This window comes from Thermobia domestica, chromosome 9 (assembly GCF_964235325.1).
Source record: "Thermobia domestica chromosome 9, izTheDome1.hap1.1, whole genome shotgun sequence".
NCBI lineage: Eukaryota > Metazoa > Arthropoda > Insecta > Zygentoma > Lepismatidae > Thermobia > Thermobia domestica.
This window is the reverse complement of record NC_137462.1, coordinates 175,343,444-175,349,443: the sequence shown is the minus strand read 5'-3', so window position 1 is coordinate 175,349,443 and position 6,000 is coordinate 175,343,444.

Here is a 6,000-nt window from a genome sequence, read left to right as displayed (position 1 = left end):
CGTTTCGAAACTTCCAAAGGTTATCAGTTCAACCGGAAAGAAAGCCGTGTGCAAAATTTCTTGTGGCGAAAGAGGTGAACTTGTAATTGCGGTTTCCTGTTGTAGTCCAACAGGGATCTATATTTCCTCAGCAATGATTTTTCCAGCCATAAGAATGAAAGAACAATTGTACGGAGACACCTCTCCTGGAACATTGAAGCTCATAAATACAAAACTTCTCGTATCTTAGCTTCAGCATTTTGTTAATCATGTAAAATCTTCTAGCGAAGATCCTGTCCTCCTGATTGTAGACAATCATACTTCGCATTGTTCGTTTGCAGCTGTCCAGCTCTGTAGGAGTAATTATAACTTCTTTCCCTTCCGCCAAACGCTGGTCACAAGATCCAGGCACTTGACAACACATTGATCACCAGTATATCACAGGTGATACACACGGCATGTTTCGCTTACGCTTCGTGCATCATTTCTGATACCCAACGCAGGGGCGAAAATAAGAGCCCCACAGACCCCGCAGTGCGGGGGGGGAAGCCATCACGGGGCCCCCAAATCGTGATGTAGGACGTAGAGAAGGGACCCATTCCACGTTGTCTGCGACGTGGCCCCCAAGCCCATAGTTAGGCCACTGACCCAACGAACGTTTTTTTCGTCACCACGTCTATACGATCTGATAAACAGGCTGGTATACTTAACACATCTTACCTGTAGTCAGGGCACTGGAAAATCGTATTGCAGCAGTAATTCTGGCATCAGTTGAATACTTTCCTTTAAGTAGGTATTCCGCCTACGCATCATGTATCACTTCTAACACACATCAACTTGGCGTTGACAGTAAAATTTACACACACACACACACACAAAAAAAAAAAAAAAAAACTCTGGCGATCAACGTGTTAAAAGCGGCTTATGGCCAAGAAGTTAAAAAAGGACGGCATGCTAGGGAAAATCAGGGTGACCAAGTTGAAAACCACACATTGAAAAACTATTCGGTGCCGAATACTTACGAGTAGCTACTCTTCAAAAAGCTGCTACAGGGTCCTTTTCTATGGGCATATAACCATTCAACCCTGATGTCTTCTCTGAAGACGACTTTTTGCCATCACAAGTAACAGTAAGTGACTTCAATCCTGCCGAAACAATGGACCCTAGACATGGTCAACAAGAACTTCTAAGTGATGACCGTACGGGCGTACCTGTAGAATGTAATGAGACTTCTGTTTCTCATGTTCGAAGTACATCGGACCAAAATGCTCTTAAACCAAGCACTTCAGCAAATTTATCGGTTCTAATTATCCATCATTTACCAAGGCGCGCGAGAGAGGAACAGAAGAAATTGGATATTCTCTCTAGTTCCCTAGTGAAACAACATTTAGTAGAAGACGCGCCTTTAGCGTGGGAGACCCGTGTTCGATTCCCGGCGGGAGCTCATGTGGTTCGGATTCCCGTTAATCAGTAGGTCCGTCTTATATAGACTCACTGCTGAAATTCAAAATCAACTCATTTAGTAGAAGCAGAACTCAAAAACAAAGAAGAATGATCAACCAAAATACACGTGCACTGAATTTAATATCAGAGAAGTTCTGTACTCTCAACACCTAGTGCAAACAATAAAAGGCAAGGTATAGGGTGACCATAAAATTTTCAGTTGAAAATGGGACAGGTTCAGGTTTTTAAAAATCATGAGAAATGAGAAACAGGTCAGTGCGGTACCTAATGCATTTATATTGCAATATAACATAAGCTATAAAATATAAATAGCATTTAACTTGCAATGTAGTAGGATATGATACTGTCTGCATTTGTTCCTTTGCCCTAGCTCGAATCCTTGATATTACGTTGGATGAGAAGTCGACTCTTGAACTGAAGAGTGCCAGAAGTATTTCTCAGAAGAACCTTGAGTATTTCTTGAAAATCGCCTATCAATAAGTAATTCGATAGTTATGAAAACGGAAAGACACGTTGAAGTTTGTTCAACCAACAAGTAACTGCTAAAGCCTCTGCTGCCTTTCGAGTAGTACTGCGAACTATAGATCATGTTTAATGTAGGGAATTTCAGTTCAATTCTTGCCTCTTTGTTATTATTAATAACACAACCACACAAATAAAATTCTGTGCACCGGACCTCAGGATATGGATTCGATGTATTGTTTTACACAGAACCCAAATATCGAAACCCTAGGACGATTGACCGTGGCATTATTTATTTATTTATTTATTTATTTATTTTTTTGTTATTGTTATGGGCAAAAAACTTGAGCGATTTTGGAAACGAAGAATGCAAGTAACCTAGCAATACAAAAAAACAAAAGGTCTGTGCAGAGGACTCCAGGATATGAATTCGATGTATTTTGTTACATAGAATTCAAATTTCGAAACCCCAGGACGATTTGACCGTGCCATTATTTTATGAGCGAAAAATTTGAGCGATTTTGGATAGAAACGACACACTTTTTCGCGCACAAACAAAACTGACATGGTCTTGAAGTTTTGAAATTTAGATTCTGTGTAACAAAATACACCGAATCCACACTCTGAGGTCTGGTACACAGAACTTCTATTTTTTTTTTTTTTTCTGTGTAGCTGCGTTATTAATATCTTTACAAGGAGTAAAGGTACTGGGTTATTTACTTCTTTCACTTGCATAAAACAGAATCAATACTACTTTTTCTCCATCTACTGACGAGACGGTCAGGACACGCCCTTAAAACGGGACTGTTCCAGTTAAAACGGGACGTGTGGTCGCCCTATCAAGGTATCCTCTTGTGCAGGTTGTAGGGAGACATTTGAGTATGACTGGGTTTTGTGTCGAATATGACTGGCTGTGTATTCGTACTCGTCTTTGCGGACGAAATTACACAAGTTACCTTGTTTTATTTTTTTTATTTCTTCAGAACTGGTATTTATTTTCTGTTTCATTTAAATTGTTAGAAGACATTATAGTGTACCCACTTGTAAAGTTTCAGAAAAATTAATAATAACGGATTAGTGACGAAAAATAAATTAACTGCGTACGCTTACTCTTCTTTCCTATATTAGACAGTTATGCAGTAGGATTAGTTTTTTATCTGATCTTTCCGCACTGAATCTACTATAAAGATAAACGAAACAGATGAAAACGCTAGTTACTGACAATCCATGATGTCATATGAGAAAACAAATGGCAGCACCAACTCCTTCAGTTGCTATTTTGCCGTGCAGACGATTAAAATCTATAGGGTCTATATATATTTTTTTTTTATACATATTTCTGGGCATTACCGACAGCTATGGCCTTAAGTTCGTCATGTACCGGTATGAGATATGCCGTCACTCCATAAGTACATTACTGGGGAAGGAAGGAAGTGGTCTGGGAGATGTAGTATGTCAGGTACCAACCCGGCATTTACCTGATGTGAATAAGGAAAGTACAGGAAAAAACTTCACTCAGGGTGGCTGGCCTGAAAAAGTTGTTACACCTTTTTGACTGAGTGTCCCCACTGGGAATCGGACCCGGGACCGCTCAATAGGGTCTAAAGGATTATGCTTGTTAGCATGTTTTCTTTGTCGGTGATTTCTTAAGTTGTGCTTTAACGAAGCTTCCATAATATACACTCGTGAGCAATTGAATTAGAGACAACTGGCTTCCTGGGAAAATGGCGCTATGCTCGGCCCGACAAATATAATAGAAGGGTGTGACATGTTACGATGAGGACGTCGGACTAGTACGGGCTGAATCAGTAACTGTTCAAAAAGATCTCAGAGCATTTGATCGCGACCAGCTTGTCGGGGTCAGATGTATGGGCCTCTTCATCTCTGAAGTCGTGCAGGCACTGGACTTTCCAAGGGCCACGTTATCGAGAGTGACAGTTAATACGTGGAGTTGGGCAAAAACATCGCTGCCAGCTTCAACTCTCATTGTGTACTACACATTGATGACAGATGTAGCCAACGGCTAGCTAGAATGATAAGAACTGATAGACGGGCTACAGTGCAACAAATCAATCTTCAATTCAATGCTGGACAACAGCAACGTGTAACCAATCACACCATTCACAACCATCTTCTGACCATAGAGTATAGAAGCAATTGTTCTACGAGAGTACATCTGCTCGGCATCCATCACAAGGCACAACGACAAATGGGCAAAGGAACACTGCCATTGGACGCTTGAAGCACGGAAAAAGGCAAAATGAGTCCAAGTACCAGTTAGTACATAACGATTGTCAGTATGTGTCGTCAACCGAGGCAATCAATTCTGCTTGGCAGCAACGTACAGTTCAGGCTGGTAGTGGTGGTATCCTCGTATGAGGATTGTTCGTGTGGGATGAAATAGGACTTCCGGTATATCTGACAACGTCCGCCATTGGCGAACGCCACAGAAACCTGCTGGCAGATCATGTTTACCCCTTTGTCCGCCTTAAGCACACTCCAGTTGAATTGTTCCCACAGCAACATAATTCATAATCGCCCATCGCTTCCGAACTGTGGCTGACAGGTTCGATAAGCATCCCACGCATCTGAAGATGCCTGCCTGGTCCCAGTCTCAACCTCATTGAGCAAATTCAGTATGCTGTCGAGAGGGATGTTCCTGCCCTGGAACCTGCTCGGACCAATCCTCCCAAAGTGTCGAGTCTTGCGGTGTCCATGCCTCGCCGCCATAATCAAAGAGAGAACGGGTGCTAAATGCTATTAGCCAAGTGTCTCAAATTTAATTGTTCATGAGTGTATTATGTTTTGATTATTTGTTTAAAGGCGGAAACGCGATATCCAAAGATTTAATGGATGATATACGGCGTAGCCTACATGGTTCAACGTATACTCACTTTACATAAAGGAGGATGTAATGGCTACCTTTTTAAAAACGGTCGAGCATATACCTATCAAATTCTAGCAATACATTACTGGTAGTGTCATAGAGAAATCATCACTGCTTGGACTAAGCATCAGTAAAAAGCAACGTAAAGACACTTACTTCTATCTTAGTCTTAAGGCAGAGTCGTTCTCACGCGTGATTAGTGCCATACTAAAGAGTTCGACTAACATGTTTCCTGCAGAAGGCAGCCCTTTAGTATGACGCTAATCATACGTCAAAACGACTCTGCATAAGACGGAGGATGTTTATCTTTTCCTTTTTAATAAGATGTCACATCACACACAGTACAGAGTGAAAGTTAAAATTTCCCTATGAAGGTGAAAATTTCCAGGAAATAATGTTTATCCATCCTCTCATTTTCGATCTGTATGTTGAGTACTTTTGAAATGAAAATGAAATCTTTGAGTTTTACGTCCCACGGTTATGCCGGTTAGGCTAAAGGAGACGGTGATTATGAGAAATGAATGAAAATGGTGGAATGAAGAAAGTGGGAGGAAACGGGAGAACCCCGAGAAAACCCACGCACACGGTTGAGTACTTTTGAATGGCTTTATTATGATCTTTGGCCATGCTTGGATTAAATATTCAAAAGTTTTTTTTTTTGGGGGGGGGGGGAATGTGTTTCACTCTTAACTTGGATTACTCGCGAGACGAAACACTCGAAAAGTCTGAATTCTACTGTAATAATTTTGGAAACTGAGACATTGTTCTTCTCAAGACATTTCATATAATGGTGTGCAAATTTAATTGCTCGACAATTATAGAAGACTGTTCCGCGTATATTTGGTCAAATATGATTCCTTTCCCCCGGGTGTAGAATGAATTCGTCCGAACTTGAATCAGGCGTGTCTGACAGAGTAGTGTGAGATTGTTTCCTCGCTGGGCAAAAAATCCCGATAAAACTGAGTAGTTTTTTTTTTTTTTTTTTTTTTTTTTGAGAAGAGTAGCTCTTTTTAACGCAAAGTTCAGTGTTTCAATAATCACAAAGCAATGTAAGAGTAAGGGTTGTGACAGCTTGACTTTAATCAAAAATATGATCAGCGGGGATTCGATTTCGTGGCTCCAAAGTTCGGTTCTCCAACAAAGAAGACAACACGGCCGTGCACACAAGCTATCACCAGTATGTAGTCGAAACTTCCCAAAATAGTCAT